The sequence below is a fragment of the Macrobrachium nipponense genome, chromosome 12, assembly GCF_015104395.2.
Source record: "Macrobrachium nipponense isolate FS-2020 chromosome 12, ASM1510439v2, whole genome shotgun sequence".
Lineage (NCBI taxonomy): Eukaryota > Metazoa > Arthropoda > Malacostraca > Decapoda > Palaemonidae > Macrobrachium > Macrobrachium nipponense.
The window spans coordinates 34,656,680-34,681,432 of NC_087205.1; the positions used below are offsets into that span (position 1 = coordinate 34,656,680).

The window sequence follows — 24,753 nt, forward strand, 5'->3', positions numbered from 1 at the left end:
TGATGGTTAATCCCTTTTCGATGTGTTCAGTGTTAAAATTTTCTAGACGTGAAGAAATACAGCCAAGTTGCAAAATGTCCAGAAATGGCCCGAATAGTAAGACTGTAGCCTTGGTTGTTCTTTGGAGTTCTCAGGATTTATCACCTTTTGAAGTTAAAATGTGCGGGGCCCTAGGCCGATGCCTTAGGGGTGCCTCTCATTAATGGGCAAGCAAAGAGGGCCCTTACAGCCGGGGTGGGGGAGGTGGTGTTGATTAGGTTTCCTGGATTTATTTTCAAATGTAGCACCTCTAGATGGCTGCCAGCAAGAGATGGCACTGCTGAGCTATGCAATTCTTTGTTGTTCACCTCAAGGCACAAATCATATTGCGAACCATACTTTGGCGTTTGCAGTTTGGATTCCATTAATCTGCACACGTGCAGATGTTTTTAAGTTGATTTCTCAGACTTCTCACAAATCTTTCACAACCAAAAAACTGATCCTGAAGCTAAGCTTTTCCTAAATTTCTAATAGAGCGCCTCTTGACTTTTGAGAATTGTGAGAATAAAAATTTCTTTTCCAACAATATTCTATTTTTTGTAAATTGGCCAAATTAACAATTTTATAAATTAAGGTTACGTATTATTAAATATATAGTATTTTGCTGAGGTGCGGGGCCCTCACAGCCGCGGGCCCCTAGGCCATTTCCTGCTCGGCCCCCCATAAATCCGCCACTGGTGAACAGTATCGAGTGGTTGTGGTCCATATTACTGGTGCAGTACAGTACTGATAGGAAAGCAATATTTTACGCTGCTCGGCATATGCATGCACTCTACTGTTGTTTTTTTTTTTTTTGCAGGAGAGCCCAAGTTATTGAAGATGGGTATATTTTTATCGATTGAATATTAGATTTTTTAATAGATAAGGGGGTAGTAAGATTGCCTGTGGTCACACGTCTGGAACCTCGGGTAAGAGGTGGTCAGACATCTACGTAGTGTTTAATGTTGGGATTCTTAGACTAGTTGCTTGACTAGTTAACGTTTGTGCTTGCGATCTCTCGTGACTGTGTAGGGATACTAGCATATTGTACTGTATAGTGTCAATTACATATACGTACTACATGGATACTTTTTATGGATGCTTGCATATTATGCTGTTGAGCGTCGGTTACATATACTACCTGGATACTGTTTATGGATACTTGCAAATATATAGTGTTAACTGGATGCAGTTTAAGGACAATTACATAGTAGTGTTAGTTATATGCTACTTGAATACTGCATAGATAATTGCATACTATAAGCTGGTGTTTACTACATTGCTTGAATTATGAACTACAGAATACTATCTAGGATTAACCGCAAACCATACTCTAATTGGAATTTTGATTTAATAGAGAATTACAGCTTTTTGGGGGCAAATAGCCAAAAAATTCCGTAGTTATTCGAACTCGGGAGTCCAAAGTCGCATTCCTAGGCGATGGGTAAAGTTTTGACCAGGAATCTGGATGTCGAGTATATGAATGATGTGGAGGTAGTCCACAGTACAGATGCCTGCTCTGTTGATTTACTTATTCATGGCATGATCCGTTTTATGGTTTTTATGCCAGATTAGCGTTTCTTGTGTACTTGATCTTAGACAATGACGGGTTTGTACACAGCATATTTGTCTTCATAGGTACCATAACTTTTTAAATAGTTTGTATTTGTAGGGAGCACTAGCAACATGACTGATCCAGCGGCAGTATTATTAAGATTTAACTGTGTACTATGCTATTGGGGAATAATTGCAAACTATACTAATCAGTGTTAGAGGTGGTTGTATAAATTATGGATACTAAACAGCTGCTGCGATCTTTCTATCTCTGTCCTTCAAAGCCATAATACACATTTAAGGTATGAGGTGTAAAATGTTTTATTAGGGTCTTGGTGACTGGTATGTGCCTTTTGCGGATGTAGCATACCTTACACATGCCTGTTCTGTTAATTTATTCTTAGGTTTTTGGTATGACTTACTATAATTCTATGACTCGTATGCCAGTTTAGCAGGTTGCGTATATTTGATACTAGACAATTACGGACATGTCCATGCCATATTTAACCTCTTGTTATTATTTAGCAGATTTTAAGTACCGTAACTGATGTAGAGTACAAAACACAATCACAGTGGCTGAGAAAGCCACAGTAGTGCAACATAGGAGTATTGACAAAGGAGTATTGGAACCTCTCTCACTCGTGCACCTCAGTGTTGCCAACCATCTAAGAGCTCCTTACCCTACCTAGGCACTGAAATTACCCTACTTTCACTAGCATTACCCTACGCCTGGCCTTAAGATATAAATATTAATAAATTTGTTGTTCTTTGGGTACTTTTTATTTATCATTTTCATTTTTAAGTCCATACATTGAAATTTGGTGTAGGTCAATATGTTCAGTTATCTTTTTATTTCTACATTCTTCCCCCCTTACCCTTCATTGCTGATTTAGTAACCAAAATAGCATTCAATAATTCTGGCCCCATTTTATTTTTGTTGTATCAGTTAAATAATCCTTTCCGTTTCAGAATTTGAGTGGGGTAGAGTGAATGCTACAATTTGGCTAAAACAAATTAATTTTTAAATACAGGCACATCGTCAAAATTCTTAACATTGGCTAGGAAAACCCAGAATTCATTGAAAGGTTTCGTCTTGAGGTCTTTCATTTCCATCTCATCAAAGTAAAGAGGCAACTTTCCCCATTCCTCGTCAATATCGCTGTCATCACGGACATCACCAATGAACAGTGATCGAGAATCCGAAATAAAACGGTTCAGAGATTCCAGACATTGGTTGCAGCACTTGCTTTGCCATACCAAATTAAAAAGATTGGAATCAAAATTACTTTTTACCATATCTTTTGCACACAAAATTTAAATATAAAGTGAAATAAGATACAAGACAAACTCCTTGAAATTACCTTAACTTCTTGAAATTACCTTACATTTTGTTCAGATTTTGTGACATTACCCAGTTACCCTACGGACCCAGATTTGAGGCTGAATTACCCTACGTATAGGGTAATTACCCCACGGTTGGCAACACTGGTGCACCTGCATGCTAGATGGTGTTCTTTAGGGCCAAGTTCAACTGTCTTACTCCATTCTAATTAAAACACTAGGCTTTCGTTGTCAGGTGGTGTTAAAAGTTGATTTATATATCTTACATCCTAAATAAGCAATATTAAAAATATTTATTTAAATGAATTAATCGACAACCTACAAAGGGCTTCGCAAATTGTAGTCGAAATTCACCAGATAAGCTCTCAATATATAAATTGGGCTTATCTGGTTCCTTTCTGAATTAATTCTTTCCAGAAGCGAGTAGTGTCTTATACACTTGACGAATTGTTGATTAGAATATTTTAATACAAATATTGAAAACTTTAATTTTATCATGAATAGATGTTTAACGATAATTAGTCTTACCTAATAATGGATAATGAGATTACTTGAATGGTAGTTAAAAATAGCATTACTATTCATGCTAAGAAATCTTCAGTACTGTAAACCAGCTTAAACCACAAAACGTTAATATCCACTTTGAATTACTGTGCAATCAAAGCTCATATTTATTTAGCATTACCGAGCAAAGCAACATATTTAAACTATATGCTTGTTTATATGACAATAAGGCTTAGCTAATGTGTATTTGTAAGTCCTTAATCACCTGTTATTACAATTTAATAAGTCCATTTATTTACCTAAAAGAGGAATTACTTACTTAACAATAACACTTATAATTTTAAAGTAAATATTAATACCAATTTTCAGTATAATATTTTGGAATGAATTCTTAACAGTGGTGGCGTCAGTGGGCCCTACTCTCAATATTTGGAAGAATTCTCTATCACGCGGGCTTGTTATTGAATATTCGGAATGGTTGGGTTAATCTCAAGGGCCCCGCAGCCAGTAATGGTATGTAAAGTTTTTTTGAAGCAATTGACATCGGTGAAGCATTATTACAAATCATGAGAATCTATGATGACTTCAACTAGAGTAGCGAGTGATTGACCACCTTGTATCATCGTAACTGTTAAGATCTTGTAGTCCGCATTTTCTTGTTTGCTTCAGTAGATTGTTAGCTATTCATTTTGGAGACCCACGTTAACGACTTTTAAGTATTTTAATTCCTGAACTGGATTCATTTTTGGGGATTAAGATGGTGAGAGGAGTGAGAATGCTAGTGATCTGGAATTTTGGGTTTTTTTTTTTTTGGTAACAGGTTGGATTTAAGGCAAGCTGAATCCCCTAGGAGGGGTTAATTAACCTTTGGATGTTGGGATTCTTAGATTAGGTTCTTTATGCTCTTAAAGACTTTTTACGTTATCATGGGACAGTTTAGTTTGACTGCAAACTATACTGAGCTGTGGTAATTGCATACCTTTTCTGTTTTTCATTGTGTAGAATATCATCCCATTCTATTCTTCTTCCCATAGTTACTGTAAGAATAATTTTCCTCCAACACATATTGGACTTGTCAATCCGAACGGACCAAAATTAGAGACCAACAAAGAAGGATCCTACGATTCGTGGGAACCCAGTTGTCTTATAACAAAGACCCTTTATCCCCTTGTAAGGTTTCACGCTCACTGATCACTATTTCGGATCACATGAAGAAAAGCGACCCCAACACATGCTGGGGGGTCTTTTCTTCAGGTGGAAAATATTGGGGTCGCTTTTCTTAAGGTGAGGAATTAAGAGGGGTTACAGTAAGGCTGTGGCGGAACGGCATTTCGCGCCTTATCCGCATATTTAAAGATTCTTGGCAAGCTCGGTATGTTCTGGCAAGAGGTAATGTTGGGCTGCGCGCGCTAGCCATAGGGGTTACAGTAGGTTTGATTATTTTTGTACTGAAATTGCAAGACAATACGCTTTTAATTAACTATTGATTGTTTGTAAATTTGTGTTTTTAACAAATTTTTAATAAAGTAGTTTTTAATGAATATATATCTATTATTTATTTATTTATTTTTTTTTTTTTTCTACATTATGATGAGCTAAAGTCGGGTCACCTGAAGATTGGAGACACCTACAAGCAGGGGTCATTTATCTTCAGGTGGAAAATATTGGGGTCGCTTTTCTTCAGGAGGAAAATATTGGGGTCGATTTTCTTCAGGAGAGGTATTGGGGTCGCTAATCTTCAGGTGATCCACTATTTCTATCCCATCACATTCCTAACACAAAGTTCAGCTCGTTCTTTGACTCTCACCCTCCCGAAAGTGGGTCTGAAGGACCTGTTGGAGAAGATAGGGACTTATGGTGATCCTAAATGCCACGACCCTAAAAGCAAAGGTAGCCGCCCGCGATGGCACCTTGTACCACAGTAATCGAGCATACATGGTATCATACTGTGGTTTAGGGATGATGCAGTGGAAGGCTTTAGATATGTTGGAGATCAAGGAGTAGGAATTTATTCTGAAACTCAACAGGAAATCTTATAATAACTCTACAAAATTAGGGCCCGAATATAAACAATCGTTCAAGTAGCTTTCTCCCATCAACTTTGAGGGGTATTAAACAGTCCTGGGAGGGGTGGTTGAACTCCTGAAAATACTGAATTGAGGAATATAGTAACCCTCTACTTTTGGATTGGAGACTTCTATATAAATCCAGTGTTGAGGTAAGTCTGAAGGACCTGCTTGTAAGTGGTTTGATAATAGAGATATTTCTCAAACTTCAATTCTAAAGAATTCAACTGTGCTATAGCATCACAGTATTTAATGCTTAGACATTAGTTGTCGCAGAATGAGAGGCTTGCTTGATATAACTGGTCAGTTTTTACTACACTTTTAACTTTTGCATTGCTACATTATCTGATTTAGAGTATTGCTCTTTGGGGGGGTTACCAATTGATTTACCACCATTCATCAACATAGTGTGCTGGTTCTGGCATTCGAGAAATGCGCAAGGCACTTACAACAGACATAGTAACTTAGTGCCTGCTTGGGGACCCTCCCATATAGAGATACCCATTGATAAGTCAGGAAAAGATCAACTCCATTGCACTTGTCCATACTGATCACAAAATGGCTGAAATAATCAACACCAGTTAACACGTTTATGTCTTTCACTATATTTCGAAAGTGTTTGACATTAATCAAACCTATGTTGTAGTTAGGTATGTTCACATTGCATGCGCTATAAATTTTGTTCTTGTGACTGTCTCCCATCTGAATTTTACATGAAAAAAGTTAATTTCCCATTAATAACAGTAGCCCCAAATGGTGTACTATTAAGTGAGACACACTTAATTACCGGTAACTTAAACTTCTTGGCTAATTGACTAATGACAAAAAACTGTTGGCTCCATGTCCAGAAACACTGCGGGGATTTGCTGGGTCTGGGTGGACAAGATGGCTGACTTGGCTGGTAACAATATTGGTGGCAAGTCTATACTGAACTGTAAACTACTACTCTTGACTTATTACTGGTATAGACATGAAATGGCTGGATGACTGATTTGGAACATTTAATCTACTGTAAGGCTGTTATGCACTTCTGACAGAGTCCTGGGAATAGTACTTTTATTACAGATCAAATTATGTCTGTCCTTCCACAATTTGTATCTCTGTTGTTACATTGAGTGCTATAATGGCTTTTGGCTAAACACTTAAAGCATGTCTTAGTACATTAGCTGTCACCTTCGATAGTCAATTGTTTTGCGCACTCATTCACCAAATGCTCTTGCTGACAGATTCTATCGTTGAAATGCGGTCGTCTTTGGTCTTACAGACTCTTCTCCCTTTTGCAAGGTTTTGTCTTCTAAACTTCTGATAAGGAAATCAAGGGCCTCAAAAAATTAATCTAAATCATAATCACACTTTTGCAAGTAATCTGTCTTAAGGTATACATCACCTTGAGAGAGCTTCTGGTTGATAAAGGTACTAGCATGTCGACAATGCAGAATAATTAGTTTGTTGTTGAATACCGTGGTAACAGTCTAGTAAGTCTTAACGTGACTTAAAATTAGTAGCATTACACTTGCAGCTTTGGCTACTATTAAGCCGTTCCTTTTCAAGGGCACCAAGCAAGTACGTAAACTTCGTTAAGTTATCCAGGTCAGGACGTCGGTTTGCAAGAATATCAAACAAATCTTTAAAAGTAGTGTAGGTGTTAATTTTTGCTGATGAATATGGGCAAGGGAATTTCTTATAACTCTGGCAAGCAAGTCTGCTGCTACTGTATGCTAGCAAGGAATTAAATTCTAGTGAGGAGAAAGGTAATTACTTTATTTGCTTCTGTAATGTATAAATTTTAATTATATTCCTGTTATTACTTGTGCATTTACCGTGCATTTACCATACAGTACTGAGGTGTCAGTTCTGACTTAAACATTTGGAGAGTACCATACATTTTGGGACAATTAACTCAGACTAGCCTGTACATAATTCAAACCATAGGCTAATATAAAGGTACCTCATAGGCCTAGGCTAATATAATTCTTGGCCTATTCTTACCTGGATCAGGTACTTGATGTCGGAGACGGTCGAATTTTCATTGTTGTAGTTAGGATTGAGGGAAAGTCTGGCTCCCATGGAGTTTTTTAATATACTTAACAGTAGGTGGATATATTGTAAAAGCAATTCATTCCTAGTTGTAGTCCTTTCATAACAGTTAGAACCACACTGATTCGTATACAGGACCCCTATACTGGTTTCCTATAATGGTTCTTACATTGGACTCCTATACTGGTTCCCTTTTACAAGGAAGAAATACGTAATTTCAAATCAATATAAGGGGAGATGCATTAATTTCCCCTCAGCATTGCCGTACTCATCTCGGACAGAGCAATTTGAGCTTATGCAACTGTGCACTTGGTGACAGTTAGACTTACGTATGTACACTCGATCATAGACAATCTCAACTTTGAGTGGCTAACTTGACATCTTGATAAGATAAAAACCAATTAGGTTTTCCAGTCCACAAATTTCCATTTACTGCCATAAATTTAAAATTAATGATTTCCATCATTACACTTCATCAAGGACTCTACGAATTGGTGGTTCAAAGTTTGATTCAGACTTTCTAGTTAGAGATTTCTTAACAGTTGTTCATCTGTTCTCATGCAATAAAATTGGTTTTGTTACACTGCCACAGCATGTCTCCAATAGTTCACAATGGGCCTCAGTCACTCAATGCATCAGTCGGTAGAGAATTTAAGGGACTAATCTGCAAGTTGCTTGCTACTGAGGCAACCATGTCATTCAAGTTACATTAAATTACTATAAAACTAAAAGTATTGACAATCGCAGTAATTCGGTTACTTGCTCCCGACGTTCATACCAGCACACTCGACCCTTATCAGTCTCATCAGATGGTTGGTGAAAATTCCATTAAGATGCTCATTGAAGTGGATGCTGTCTGCTGTCCTGCTTAGATGATACACCTCCGCATTCATGGGGATGTCATACTCCATATCGTGTGTACTTTGCACAGTATTTTCTAATATGAGCATTAAAATTCTTATATTCTAGAGGTGATATTGAACTGATTCGGTGTCGGATAGTCAATGATTCCACGTCACAAATAGCAACGGTCACTGATCTCTCGCAACCTCTCCATGTCCTTGAATTTATCCAAGTTACTTTTGCCGTTTCTTCAGCCAAGTTATTTCCCTCAAGGTAAACTACTATTAGATCATACCTGCGGTTCCAGAAGGGTAATGCAGGGTTTTCAATATGAGACTAGACCACCAAGAGACCTAAAGATTTCTATGGTTACACCTTCATTTTCTGTGAGGTTTGGTGGAAGTTAGGAGTGGCTGATAAACTCATACAAAAAACCATCAGTAGCTGGATATTCCTGACACATGCTGGTTCAGATCATCCAGTTTGAAGGACTAAATATCGGAACTTTAACCTCTTGAGATACTAGTTCCGAGCCACAAAGATGTCTGGCCTGAGCAGCAAAACCAATAAACATCAATATAAAGAAGGTCTAGCAAGGTTTGATCGGGTTTCTTTTAGTTTTATTAGCCTCAGCTGCCTGCCTTCTACTTATGCTTGCTAATTGTGAAGGACTGTCGCAAAAAGCTGATCCAATCTTTTTTTATTATTTTTTTTTACCAACATGTCATCAAAATATGGACTTTTGATAACCTTGGTAAGATATATCTCAAATTTTTGTATTTAGCACTGGTGGTTACAATTTGTTACTGAATACTGTAAGAGTTTTTCTTAGAGTAACATGATCCTACGCAGTACTAATTAAATCTATAATCTGAAGTATAACTTCGGTAGGTCTTTATATGATGTATGCAAGCCATTGCTTCACAAGTACTTGGATCTCATATTAGGGATTTAATGATAATGAATCAAGTTGCTCTTATTATTCCTGGAAGGTAGATTCAGTGCGCTCTCCTTATCTGGTTAAAACTTGTCATTGTTTGGCCTAATTTTCCCCTTTTATTTACAAAGGGAATCATAGGTTTTCTAATTGGATTTTTCGTTCTTGTCTGGTATTTCTTAATCACCTAGAACTTTATTGCAGCAGATATGTGCTGTTAATCAGTTTGTGCAAGTGTGTTCCTGTAATGGTCTCTGTTAATGAAACTACTTTGTCTATCACAGGGGTTCCCAACCTGGGATACATGTACCCCTAGTGGTACATTTATACTCTTCAGGGGGTACATTGGATCTTTGAGAATACCCAGTACTGTGCAATACATAATGTAATTTACATTGAGACTGCACAATGTCATGACTTTTTAAAATTCTTTTTTAGTAAGCAAAGCTTTAAGTTATGTCAAGATTGGGGTGAATACACCATTAATTTTTTGCTATTATGGAACGTCCCAAAGCTGTAATCTGTAGCCGGTTGGGGACAGTACGGTGATTGGCTTAGTCACTGTCCTACTGAGACACTCTGCTAGTAAAGGTGTGACAATATCACTATCAGTTTCATTGCTTTTCTTTTTCATCCTGAATTTTTAGGGACACTGGAATCTATAAAAAAATGCCCAAGGGGTACAGAGGAACAAAAAGGCTGAGAACCCCTGGTCTATCAAATTTAAAATGGCCCTTCATGCCCACTAACATACTAATGCCTTTGCTGAGAATTGTATCACCAGCATAATCTTTGATTCTGAAAGGAACTGGACAAAGGCTTATAAGAAAGTTTTTATTCTTTCTCCTTCACTTAACAGCTTAATTTTTTAATATTTTGCTAATGCTGCTTAAAGTGGTCATAGCTGTCCTCCCCTTGCTTCCTTTCAAAGCAGTTCGTAAAGTTTAGTAACACATTTTTCTTTAGAGTATTGCGGTATGTATTGATTACACACAAGTGAAAAAATATTGGAATGAGGTCATTTTAGTGTTTTTGTTTGTGAACCTGTGGGGTTGAAGGGGTGTATGGGGTTGATGTAAAGGCATAGTACCGGGAATTATGTAGCATCCGCATCCAAATAAGGATGGGTATATAAATCGGGTCGTCATTGGATCACCCAGCTCTCAGTAGATGTAAGTGAACTACATTGGTCACACCCCAGTAAACCATCTCGGCTGATGGGCAAAACCATCTGGGCTGATGGGCAAAACCATCTGAGGGTAGCAGTGCGTACAATACACTGTGAATTGAGGACATCACCTCTCAGTTCACAAAGTCTGGAGCAGTTGATCTGGCACATGATCCAAAATGGAGACTGGCAGAAAAGGTGAGACAGCAAACTGGCGTGACCCAGTGAAGTGAACCTGATGCATAGGAGGGAATCAGTTGCCACCGTGGAGTGGGACTGCGAGACCCAAGCATGTACTACATGCTCCAAAACAACAATGATCCAAAACCAAACAATTGATCTAGCCAACAGTGTTTATGGGGGCACTGGCAATTGTCAGGTCAGTGCAACATTGCTCAGTAGGAAACGCCGAGTATGCAGTCGGATCCAGACCGTTATCATGCTACTGCAGAGAGAGGGGGGATTCAGAAGTAATTAGAGGAAATAGAATAAGAGGAAGAAAAAGAACAGAACTGTAAGCAGCTCTCATAACCTTGGTGGATATAAGGATACTATGGACCTTGGCCGTTTTAACAATAATATGGACTTTAGTGGGTTTAGTGATATAGATGACTTTAGTAGTTCAGTGATATAAAGGAATTTAGTGGTTATATTGATGTGAATTTTTTAGTGGTTTTAGCAACCCAAATAATTTGTTTTAGAGGATTTATGTACGTACATGGAAATACTGGGATTTAATGTACGTGGAAATATTGGGGATAAGTCGGGGGCAGCGTCAGTAGGTTAAATCTGTGAAATCATGATGGATTTAATAATTCTCATGACTTCAGTGGCTTTGTGGTAGTGGATGATCATGGTGCTCTTGGGGATGGCAACGGTGAAGGTAACAATAATGACAACAGTGCTGGCAGTGAGGGTGTTGACACTAGTGGAGTAGAGGACGGTGTTGGTGAATTGGTGGAAGTGGAGCTGGTTTAGACAATGGGGAGGGGAACAGTTTTAATAACAGAAGCAGGATAAGAATAGACACGTGGAATGTGAGGACAATAAGCCAGAGCAGGAGTTTGAGGAGGTCGAGTGGGAAATTCAATGAATGAATCAGAGTATCCTGGGATTGGGTGAAATACGATGGAGAGTAATGGGGAAAGGACAGAGTGAAGACCACACCACACCCTTTACTTCTCTGGAGGAGATAGACTTGAGAGAGGAGTGGGTATTATGGTGAGTAAGACAGTATCAGGGTGCATTTAGGGATACTTGGCGGTGTCAGATAAAGTAATTATGATGAAAATAAGGAGTCATCCATTCAACATTTTCATCCAAATGTATGCACCAACACTAGTGTGTGCAGAGGAGGAGGCTGATGAATTTTGTGATCAAATAGCAGAGTCATTGGAGCAATGTAAATCACGGTGGTCATGGGAGATTTTAATGCGAAAGTGGGGAGTGACTGATATTAAGATCTGGTTGGACAGTTTGGACTGGGTGATCATAACTTTAGAGGAGAAATTAATTTCATGGTTTGATGGAAATAAGTTGATAACAAACACATGGTTCTAAAAACACCCTAGATGACTATATACATGGAAGAACCCAGGAGGATGTAAAAATGAAACTTGCTACATAGCCATAAATAAACGTTTAAGAAATGCTGTAATGGACATGAAAACATTCCTGGGCCAGATTGTTACAGCGATCATGTTCCAGTAATAGCAATATAGCCCTGAAATTGAAGTAAATAAGAAAAGAAGAAAGACAACTGAAACTAATCATAACAGATGAACAACTTAAAGAACAATACAGAGTGGAAGTGTGTAACAGATACGAAGTTTTAAATAGTGAAGAACCTTTAGAAGGGGAAGAAGAACTGGATAGAGACTGGGGAAAGTTAAGGATAGAATTTACTGAACCAACAAATGAAATGGTACCCAAACAGGAAGAAGAGGAAGAGAGATGGGTGACTGACTTAACATTACATATAATGGAGAGACAAATAAAGAAAACAACTCTGAGATATGAAGAACTAAACTTGGAAATTAAACACGCGTGTGATGCGTGCGGGGAAGTGGAAGAACTGGATAGACATCATAAGATGAGAGTATGCAAAGAAAGATAAAGGAGGTAATGGGAAGGAAAAAAGTAGTGAGAGGAAATGTGATTTAAAAACTGTGAAGGAATAATTGTGACAGAAATTGAAGAGGTTTTGAAACGTGGGGAAGATTAAGTAAAGGACCTTTTTGAAGAGTAATAGGGGTGAAAACCCGAGACTACATATACTATGCATGGAGGTGATATACTAGACGATGAAAGTGTGTAATTAAAAGTTTTAAGAAAGGAAAAAGCCCAGGTAACGATGAACTTACAATTGAAATATTAGCAAGTGGAGATTTTGGATTAAGAAAAATTGCAGAGTTAGCCAGGAAGATATATGATACAGGTTACATACCAAAAGAGATGTACAAATCCATCTTCATAGCCTACCTAAGAAACCTGGTGCAATGAATGCAATCTATATAAGACCATCAGTTTAGTGAGCCAGATAACAAAGATAATTGTAATAGTGGTTTTAAACAAAATAAAAAGAAAAATAAAGCCAGAAATTGCAAAGGAACAATACGGATTTGTAAAGGGGAAAGGAACAAGAAAACGCAATTTTCGTCTTGCGAATGTTAACAGAAAGGGCAATAGAAGTTCAGAAAGATGTGTTTTATAGATTATGAAAAAGCATTTGATAGAGTGAGGCACACTGAGTTGGTAAAAATACTACAAAGAATAAACATAAATTGCAAGGGCATTCAACAAGTTACCAACTTATACTAGAGTCAAGTGGCAGCAGTTGGCATTGACGACAACTTAAAGAATGGGTGCAAATAAAGAGAGGAGGTCGCCAGGGATGTGTATCACCAGATCTGTCTGCAATATATGGAGAGAGCATCTTGAGAAGTGTAGAGAATATGGATGGGATTAAGTTGGGAGGAGCAAATGTTAATATCAGATACAGTAATCATTGCGGACACAGCTGAGAAACTGCAATCATTAGTAGACACAGTTAACAGGGAGAGTGAAGAAATGGGACTGAAAATTAACGTAAGAAAAACGGAAGTTTTAGTTGCATCAGAGAATCAAGATCTAGCAAATTGTAATATATTGATAAACAACGTAAGTATAAAACAAGCTAACTTTTGTTTACCTGGGCAGTCTACTAATATAAGATGCAAGAGCAAAACAAGATATTGAGTGAAGAATTCTGATAGCTAAAAACTTTTAAGAATATTAAAAAAAAAACTTTTAAACAAGTAACAGAATTGGAACTCGAACAAGAGCTCTGAAAACTTATGTGGGGTCCACCCTCATGTATGGATCAGAGAACTGGACAATCACCAGTGAATTGAAAGCAAAGTTGAATGCAGCATAGATGTGGTTTTACAGAAGAATGATCAGAATATCATGGACAGCTAGTGCCAAATGAGGAGGTGTTAACAAGAATTGGAACACAGAGCCTTTGTAAGAGAAATAAGGAAGAGAGACATGAATTTTGTTGGACATAGACCATTTGTGCCTTAATTAAAGATGGGGGGGAGGAGACCGAGAGGTAGCCAGAGTAAAATACTTGGGACAGCTTGCTGAGAGACTTTGATGGATATTATACTGTAAATCAACTAAACAAGCGGCTAGAGATCGAGAGAGGTGGAGGGAAATGACCGCCAACATCCAAGACACGGCACCTAATCAAGGTAAGCACCTATCCCCCATTGGTATGTTGGCAGTTCAGTTGTGGAATGAAAGAATTTATAACCATCTTGGTAAGAGATCCCCCCAAATTTTGTAATCTGAAATGGTTATTTTACTGCTTTTGGTTACTGTATAAAAATGTTATGGAAATAAACGATGACTCGACTTAAAGCAATGTTAATTATCTTTAATTTATAATCTAGCAGCATAAACTTCGACAGATCTTTGTATAATGTACGAGCTATTGCTTTCCAAGTACTTGAACTCCTTGTTAGGGGTAAATGATGATTAAGTGGGTCTTAAGCATGGTACACACTATGCCATCATGTATCAACTACGTGATGCAGTAGTGGTGTTGAATAAACTCAATAGCGACCAAACTCTACTGCAACACTGCTCATTTGTTCTCGCAATTCAGCTTTCAACGGCAGGATGTCTGCCGATGATGTACTTTTTACCAGGAGACTACTGTGGGATGTAGTTGCTCTGTGTGCTTCAAAAAAGAAATTTTGAGGAAGAAATGTAGAACCTTGTGGTGTAAGCAATGGCTTTCTCGGCGACCTCTGAAGCTTCAATGAAATATTTTTGGGGCTACAAGTCGCAAATCCAGCAGATTGAAAATTACACAACAATGCCAATCCTTGCATTTTATAAATTGTTGGAAAAAACTGAACCATAAATTTGTAAGCAGGACACCAGCTCTCGACACAGCATATCACTGGGAGCTCGTTCTTGCAGCTGGAGGATTGTATGGAAGCCTCCAATATTCAACCAGGATTTCAAAACAGAGCCTCGGTCTAATCATCCCCGAAACCTGTGAAGCCATCTATAATGTCCTTAAGGAGGATTATTTAAAAGCAAGGTTCACATATAGGTACAAGGTACACAAATATTTTATTACGGGAAACGTAGCTCATCAAAACACCATAACTTCGGAGTGTAGATGCTTTGATTGCAGACATTTCCCTGTAGAATTGTCTTCAGTGTGTGCAGCTTTTTAGTAATGTCTTCATTCCGCAGCGTACAGTTTATGAAACTCGATAACTCTGATTTTATAGTTTCCAAGCTTGCACTCCTGATGTTTCTCATCTTGTAATGCTTGCATTTAATGTTCCAAACAGATGGATGTTACTTCAGTAATTCAATAAAATATCTTGTTAGTCCTTGTCCCCTCAAGGGGTTTGGCGGATGGTGGAGAGCGGCCGTCCTTCCCCTCTGAATGATGGTGCAACATTAAGCTGAGTAATGAAATGGCTCCGACCCATCAACACGTTGGTGATGCGGCTTCGTGTTGATAAACACTTTTTTCAACGCATCCATCTAACACTGCGAGCATCATGATGCATAGTGTGTACGGGGCTTTACTATTCCTGGAGGGTAAGTGTACCCAGTCATTGTCCTTGTTATCTAGTTAAAACTTATTTTTTGTTCTTTCCAATTTTACCATTTATTTGCGAAGATAACCTTATTTTATTATTTCGTACCTTATTTTATTATTTCATGATGGAGGCACGAACTTTGGGTTCTTGTAATCTGGTGTCTGCCTTCATCACCTTGAACTTTGTTATAGCAGATATGTGCAGATAGTCAGTCTCATGAGTTCCTGCACTGCTCTTCAAGTTGATGAAACAATTTTGCTCATCAAATGGAAAATAGTCCGCATCCACTAACATACTAAAGCCTTTCTTTTACCACGAGTTCTATCCTTTGCATAATCTTTGATAACTGCAAGGGATTGGACGAAGGGTCTCGAGAGTTATTTTGTATTCTTTCTCCTTCACTTATCAGCTTGTTTGAATATGCTACTGCTGCCTAACCAACGAGGTTATAGGCTGTCTTCCAAAACTGCATGTTTTCAAAGCTGTTCATCAAGTTTAATAACTGAAGTTTTTCCTAAATGTCTTGTGATATATATAATGATTACACTTAAGTGAACAATTTTTGTAATATGCCCATTTTAGTATTTTTGTTTGTGAACTCATTCACCTTTGGAATGTTATGAGTTCCGTTGTGGAAGAGTACTAAAGACTGTTAAGGCAGTTTGTAAGGGAATCCCCTGTTCTTTGAGCTAATTGAGGTAAATGTGACTATAACTGTGTATGCCATTTCCTTTGGGAATATCGGTTATCTACACGTTCAAGGGAGTTCTGGTTGTAAAACGGTAGAGGTAGTAATATCTCGATCAATGAGGAGAGTTAAGGGTTGGATTGTTTTAAGCTATAGTAGGATGGATTGGAAACAGTTTGTCTGAATTCTTTTCGTGTGCTGAAGTGACCCAACTCGGTGCAGAGCAACCAAGGAAGTAATTTCTATACGTATTGAAGTTTTGCTGTGGTTTATTTTCTGTGACAACTGACGAAGAGCAACCAAGACTTAGTCATTATGCAGTCTGGCCAGTTAATAGAATATAAGATTCTATGGTGAATCTGATTTTTTAAGTAATTGCTTACTCTCTACTCTTGATGAAGTGTAAGTGGAAACTTGTTTAGCTTGATTTGATATTTCTAGTAGCAGATTGTTCGATGATGGTACTGTGAGGATTGATCAGACATTGAGAGAACTGTACTGGTTTATTAATGTTTGAAATTAAGCTGGCCTTGTGCCAGCACAGGCTCTTGCTCCTAGAGCAGCCCATAGATATGGTTTATTAATCAGAAACCGATATATATAAGGAGGCTGTGCGGACGCGCACATACAAAAGGGGACGGAGTCCTGTTGCGATTTGTACTTTCTCGCACATACAAATATACATATTTTAGGCGTACATGATGCCTAATTAGGAGATATATATTGGCGGAAAGGCCGTAATCTACTCTACATTTTGGATATATATAGAAAAGGTAGGTATGTACCATGGACGGACTGACATTTCGGCAGAAATGCCGTCCTTACAGTAGCATTTGTAACAGAAATGGCTGAAGGTAGTGTATTAAATTTACACGAGGTATGTAACCCAAGAACATTACTTGAAAGCAGTTCAAAGAATCATAGTACTAATAATCTGGGGTTTTCATTTATCAATTTTAGTAAAATTTATATAGGTATTAGCTGATTTTCAATAAATTGTTGTTCTCATGATCGTGGAAGTTTGCAAACCAAAGAATGAATGGAGGACAAAATGCTGGTCAATTGAAAATTTTTTGTATATCAGTTTACCCTAAAAATTAATTTTACTGACTGATTTATATTTCCAGGTCATGGAAAATCGGGGCACAGTCAACACAAAGAATCTGGGCCTTCCACCAAAGTACTAATCACAGAATGTCGCTATTCAACGAAATTTTGCCAGTCAAGCAATCACAAGAAGTGAAGATTGGTTACCATCCATCAGAAAATTTAGAAACCGGTTTTTCTAAAAAGATTTCAAAGGAACATAAGAAGCAATGTGCTGGCCACCAGTTGTTAAACTATCGTAAAAGCTGCTACTCCGACCTTGCTCTTCACATCTGGACTTCAGAGTCATAACATACATTTAAGGTAACGAGGTGTAAAGTGAAGGTTTTTGCTAGAATCTTGCTGTCAGGTATGCGCCTTGTGTGGATGTAATAGACTTCACACATGTCCGTTCTGTTAATTTGGTATGATATATCTTTTGCTGTTGCTTTCGCAATGCATAAAGTATTGTTCGTTTGTCTTGCTTGTGAAACCACGTGAAGATTACATAATCTTTCGTAAGATTGTTCTAGAACGTTCTCTATAAGAATATGTTATCTATAGGAAGTGATGTCACTTAGCCTTTGCTTTCAATTTAAGTAATTATTCCTTTCATTTTGCTTTCAATTTAATTAATTATTCCTTTAATTTTAAGAGACTTTTATTGTCCAAAACTGTGTTGTTAAATATTATTTATAGTTGTAATACCACTTTCTCTCTTTGTTGTTTTGAAATTTTTTTTTAAGATAATAGATGTCTCATTCCCAAAATCATTTGCCCAGCCATTTTAGAAGAGGTCTACACTGAAGTTTCTATAATAGGAGAGCAATTTTTGTTCATTCCGATATCAGAGACTGAGTTTTTTGGTCCGTCCCCCTCTCTCATTTTACATCCGTGAAAGTGACCCAACTCAATGCAGAGCAGTCAAGGAAGTAATTACTATACTTCAGTTTTGCTGTGCTCTTCACTTTCTGTGACGACTGACGAAGAGCAAACAAGACTGTCACTGTGCAGTCTGCTCATTTCACATACTAAGATTCTATGGTGAATCGGATTTTTATAGCTGTTACTCTTGATCAAGTACCTCAACTAGTTGAGCTTGATTGATATGTTTTGACGAAAATTTTTAGAAGATTTCTTTCAGGCATTTTTCCAACAAATGCTGCAGTGTATTATATTTACACCAGAAATACGTAACCCGTTGCAGAGTCGCCACTGGATCCATGCAGTGTAAAAACCCCATACAAAACAAACCGAAACAGTTCAAAGTAATAAATAATCAAGGCTGTTTATTTATTATAACTAAAAAATAGTAGATTTCTAATAAATTATCATAATAGTGAAAGTATGGAAATCAAAAAATGAATGGCGGATAAATGTAAAGGTAGATTTTAATTTATCAATCTACACTTAAAATGACATTTTACATATTTGCAGGTCATGGAAAACCAGGGAATGGTTAACACACACAATTGAGATTTTACAGTCAAGAAACCTGAAGTAGTGAAGACTGGTCTTTCATCCACTGTAAAAATATAGTGATCAGTTTTTCTAAAAGATTTGACATAAGGTGTAGTAGCAACATGTAGGCCATCAGCTGCTAAGCCAAAATCCCAGTTAGCAACGAGCAGCAGCTACATGTTAACCACCCTCCTTCAAGTGCAATTTCTAGAACGATGACTACAGAGGCAGCAACGAGTGGACATTTCTTAAGGAGAATACTGCGCTACAAAGGTAGCAATGTGTGGACCACCCTCCTTTGGCAGAGCTATTGGGAGGAAGATTAATTCAGAGGCAGCAACGAGTGGACATTTCTTAAGGAGAATACTGCGCTACAAAGGTAGCAATGTGTGGACCACCCTCCTTCGGTAGAGCTATTGGGAGATAGTATATAGTATATTTTCTACTTTATACTTTAACATTATACTGTATGGTCCTTGACTAGTTTTCAAGTATCTTAAGTTTTACACTGTAACCATCTAGTCAAAATTTAATTTGGAAAGAAAAATTGGTTTTACCATGCATCGAAATTCACCAATTTTTTTGCTATCCACAGGTGGAATAGTAGTTATGGCAGGAGATCCACAGATGGAATTTGCTGAACGATGACTACAGAGGCAGTAACATTTAGACCTCTTTCTCTTAAGAAGAATACTGCGCTACAGAGGCAGCAACTTGTGGACCACCCTCCTTCACCAGAGCTCCGGTGAGGAGTAATGCAGAGGAAACGATGTATGGAACACTTTCACCAAAGCAGCTGCCTAAAAGATGACACCAGAGGTAGCCATATGATACTTCAGCATGTCAATATTTCAATAAACAACTGTCTATATTAGTAAATAAAGTACTGAATGAGTAATAATGTCTTTCAGGGGAGGCATTTTCTCTTCACCGCTTAACTATGCTGATCCGTGAATATTCTGACGTATTACTTCTCTACTGTTTGATCTCTCTAAACATTACGCTTTTCTTTGGAAGATTTTTCAAATACACATTTCCACTGGTTTTGTCTTCCTCACTGGTGGATCTTTAAAGAGAATCACTAGTGGAGAAGTCACATCAAAACACACTTCTCCACAAGTGGATCTTCTCCATCTGTTGATCTCTTGACATAATTTCTCCACCTGTGAGTCTCTTGACATCTCAACCAGTGGTGAATATCTTTAAACACTATCTCCATAGGTCTCTTCTCCGTCTGTGGAGCTGCTGACATTATACTACTTCTCCACCTGTGGATAGCAAAAAATAAAACCAATTTTTCTTTCCAAATTTAATTTTGACTATACGTACAGTAAAAACTTAGTCACTTGAAAACTAGTCAAGGGTCATATACTATACAGAATAAGTAGAAAGTATATAAATGCAAAGTAAAAACTATATGAATACACAATATTCTTAGTCAAAGAACAAAGCATTTATGTATTTCTCAATAACTTATAATCATATACTTTAATTACTGTTTAGTGAAGTAAGATCACTCTTCTGCCACCTGTATTTGCTCCAAATGCATGGAAAAAATGATAACTGCAAATAAGACTTTGCTCAATATTCACTAGAAAACAGTAACATTGCAAATTTAAATTCCAAATATTCAAAGTTAAATTTATCAGTACCATATATCCATCTGATCCTCCTGCTCGTTGTCATGTGCCTTTGGTATTATCATTGTCATTATCTCGTGCCTTATACGTACCTTTGTAAATAATAAAATGCTCAAGATAAAGAATATTCTTCTATTTAGCTTGTGCCTTTTAGCAGTATGTCCCATTATCTTGTGCCTTTTACCATTGTCAATCTTTATCTCGTGCCTATTACCGTTGTTATCGATCACTCCCTCGGATCTGTAAAAGATTATAGCCGCGATTACCAAAAACATATAACTCGATGGTAACCCAATATTTGCATGAAAGGATATATTTCTTAAATATAAAACCAATTAAGTAATTTAATAAGTGCTGGTGAATATTTGTTCCTTCAAAATCCTTGTAAAACTAGTTATGCAGTGATTCTATAACTAGAATACTATGATTGGAAGTACTATACTATATTGAAAGGTCAATTTAATAACTAAAAATAATATAAACATTAATGCGATTCAGTAAATATAGCGAGGAGGCCGAAGTAATATAATATTACGTGAAAAAAGTCCATGTAGTACCTACACACATTTCTATCAAGTCTCTATTCTTAAATGCAAACTATTTCATCTACAATTCAGGAAACTAGTACTACTAATATGACAAGTTTCTAATAAATTAAAATCCTATCTTTTGATTTCATTAGTGAAAGCATGTTCAGTGAAAACATATGTTTTCAATACTTCCAAGTCAAGATTAGGCAAAAAAGTGACCGGGGATAGAGTAGACTGTTCCATCTATTTTGCCTCGTGCTTTTGAAATTTGTGTTTTTGTAACATACAAACTTGTGATGGATCACAGCATTACTTTCCTGCTAGCTAAGGAGAAACTGTAGCAACAAAGAGCTTATTAATAGTAGAAGTGAAAAACAGAGATTTGGAGGTGAAAGCGACGGTTGGTGTGGATCTCAGGACACGGAACTCTTCTCTATATAAAGGGGCGGTACGTACATAATTCTGTTACCGTCGATAAGATCACCAGTTTGGCGTATTCTACCTACATGGACAATGTGGTTGATGGTGGCTGGCAACCCACGAGCCTTCTGTAAAAAAAAGAAAAAAAAAATATTCGAAAATTAATTGTACATCATGCAGTATATTCGAAAATTAATTGTGCACCATGCAAGACTAAACTATTAACTTTAAATTTTAATTAAAGACATTAGTGTGTGAAATTCACCATAAGAACTTGAGAACTGAATTATCCGACACACAAAATATGAAAATAAAGACACTTAAGTAGGCAAGCCTAAACTTAATTTTAACAATTTTCTGTTTTTATAAAGAGATTCAAGAGTGAAAATCACCATAACTTATGAACTGAACCATCCGACTGAATTGAACATTCAGACAGGCTAAATGTAAAAAAAACTTTACAAGTGGTTTATTCTTTCAGTAAATCTAAATGAAATTTAATTGGTTTCATAATTTTGTTTATGCATAAACGATGCCTGCTTTTCATTAGGCTTTTGGACATTGCAGTTACCCAAAAGCAGATTTAACCGTACAAAAATTTGCTTAAGGAAATGAAGTGTGTGATGGCTATTCACAGTATCATCAATTGTCGTGTATTTATAAATTGTCAAAACACCTTTTGTCTTAGAAAGCAAATTAGCATTATTATGGCATTACGTCTAATATATAAATTTTATTGTACATTTTTCTTCCGAATAGTAGGCTAGCTACTACCATTCTTTTTAGTACCACCGCTTCGCGAATTTAAAGTAGCTTACACGCTAATTCTCTTAATTAACTGCACGTTTCCTTGGTTAATGGTCGCATTTAACATAAGTTCGGTTATAAAAATTAGTAAACTTTAGCAAGAAGTTTTTGGGTAAAAATTTGCCGAATCCTAAACCAGCAAAAACTTACGAAGGACCGAAGATTCAGTGTGAAAGTAAATTTAGGAAATCGTAAAATGACTGAACCACCAACTAGCTGCTTTAATAGCAATGGACAGTGATCTAACTCCTGTGCTATCACGAGGAAAAAATCTACAGCATTATGGCAGCAATTCCAATCTAAGCAATTCAAGCTACCATCCCATCATGACTGGGTATGGAAAACTATCGTATAGGTACCCTTTTAGAAGAGGTTCTGCAGCTTACATGAAGCAACACCTCCGTATTTTATGCATGTGCTTACATCATCATCACACATTTAGAAACCACTGCAGGGAGGATACACTTGACTGAAGCAGAGTGATATAGACTCCTAAAAAAATAATTCCGTATATCTGAAAAATGGGATAGCTACTCATGACCAGAAACCCAGTCAAATAGTCAGTCTAAATTTACCTAATCCTGATGTACCTGGCTGAACATAGTACTATTAGGTCTGCTATGTACTCTACCGGACCAACACGAGTGTGAATTTTTAATTATTGGTAATATTTCAGAAGAGCTTCCGCACGGAGATATCGTTTATTCATGTTTTGTGACTGAACGATATAGACAAGGGTTTATATATTGTAGCACTAGCAATATATATTGGGAGATTTACAGAGATACTTTGGGAAAAATATAGTTTTTACGTTTAGCCCCAAGGGTCTGACTGTAGTTACAAGAGGTCTCCGGAGCTTTTCCTAATTCTAAGACAAAACTATTTTCTTTCAAGCGCACTATGGTCACTACGGAAGGAATTGGTGCGTTGTCAGAAGTCTCGTTATGATGAAAAAGTGTTGCCCTCTTAGAGTATGCCCAAGTTAAATTTAAGGAAAAACTATTATTCATTGAAAGATATCGAAACATTTGGCTTCACATATTTGCAGTACAAACCAAATAATTTTCATCAAAATAATGACGGCATAATTTAGGGCCGCCGCTGACAAACCCCAGTTTCGATGCCACGGGATCGGCGAGGGCATTTAAATGGTTACCTTGATATAAAACAACCTATAAGGGGCTTGTTTCACAGGAATAGCATTACCCACGTCCACATGTTTTCAAGCGGTCTTTCTGGCTGGCACATCAGAAAATAAACCTTTATAATTATTCACCAACCTCTTCAAAGATTTATTGCTTATCATTACTCAGATGTGAAACCAAACTACCGAAGTTTACTAATGACCCTTTGTTATCAGAGCGCCAATTACCTTGATCCGATACACAATTATTTTCATCATCTTCAACCTCTGAAAAAGAAAGTTATAATTCTCATTAGCAGACTTCCCAGTAGTCCCTATGGTGGCCATGGGCACCACCTTATCCCGTTCCTTATATGCTTTCAACATATCAATGTGGCATAGTTGAAACCATTTCCGCCTCTCTCGAGTTTCCACCAAATAATTTATAGGACTGATTTTCTTCAAAATTTTCCTTGGGCCAGAGAAAGACGCCTTCAAAGGGTTACCAGAAATGGGTAGAAGCACCGACAACTTATCGCCTACAGCGAAATCACGTTCCTTAGTTTTGCGATCAAAGAAAAAAAGTCATCCTTTTTGGACTTGACAGCATATTTTCCTCAGCAAACTTCCATGCCTTGGTCAATTTGTCCCCTAGACCCGTTACATATAGTCCAACAAATTACTGTGAGGGGCGTCTCCTCCCATCAAGAGGACCACGCACACAGTGATAAAAATATCAAATTAAATGGTGAAAAACCTAAGAACTGACTTGGTGTTGAATGAAACGCAAGCAAATATGGCAACTCCTTGTCCCACTCCGAACCATGACTTAGACAATACTTTTTCGACATCTGATGAAACCTTTCCAAGGCTCCGTGACTCTCCGGATGATATGGAGAAGAGATAACGAGCTTAAATATTTAATTTACCCATTTTATCCCTGAAATAATTACTAATAAAATTGGTTCCACAATCTGACTGAATTATTTTGGGCAAGCCAAACCTGGTAAAGAATTCTACTATTAACGATTCTACAATTTTCACACTTAACACCAACGTAACAGTATAGCCTCGTGATAACGAGACATCCTATCTAAAATAGTAAAAATATATTAAAATATATTAGTTGCCGCTACGAGTACGGGGCAAGAGTCCCCACGACGTCTATGACGACCAAGGCCTTGATGACGACTTACTTGAATGGTTCCGCTAGACCGTGCCGACAGCTGGGATGGGAAACAACTGTGCTTTTGGAACGAGTTGATTGGGCTTGCCAACCCGTTGGCAGACGACGTAACTGTTCACGAATTTCTTGACTTCGGCCTTCAACTTGGGCCAAAAACCTCCCGCAAGCAATTTTCCCGTCGTCTTGTGAAAACCAAAATTCCGATGTCATTCTCATGGGCTAACGACACTAAA

At 37.4% G+C, this 24,753-nt stretch overlaps 2 long non-coding RNA genes across 4 annotated transcripts in view; one reads left to right on the forward strand and one right to left on the reverse strand.

Moving 5' to 3' along the window:
* The window catches only part of LOC135224487 (uncharacterized), a 21,232-nt gene extending 653 nt beyond the window's left edge, over positions 1 to 20,579 (forward strand). The window contains exons 2-4 of one of the 3 annotated variants that reach the window (XR_010316754.1): positions 17,395 to 17,677; positions 18,791 to 19,221; positions 19,410 to 20,579. This is a non-coding gene — a long non-coding RNA (uncharacterized LOC135224487). Of the gene's footprint in view, positions 1 to 17,394; positions 17,678 to 18,790 lie in introns of all 3 variants that reach the window. The other 2 variants (XR_010316753.1, XR_010316752.1) reach the window with 2 other exon arrangements.
* Positions 19,951 to 24,753, reverse strand: LOC135224488 (uncharacterized). Its single transcript, XR_010316755.1, has 4 exons — positions 24,531 to 24,753; positions 21,441 to 21,532; positions 20,547 to 20,694; positions 19,951 to 20,082 (listed from the first exon to the last, which is right to left on the reverse strand). It is a non-coding gene; the product is annotated as an uncharacterized LOC135224488 (long non-coding RNA).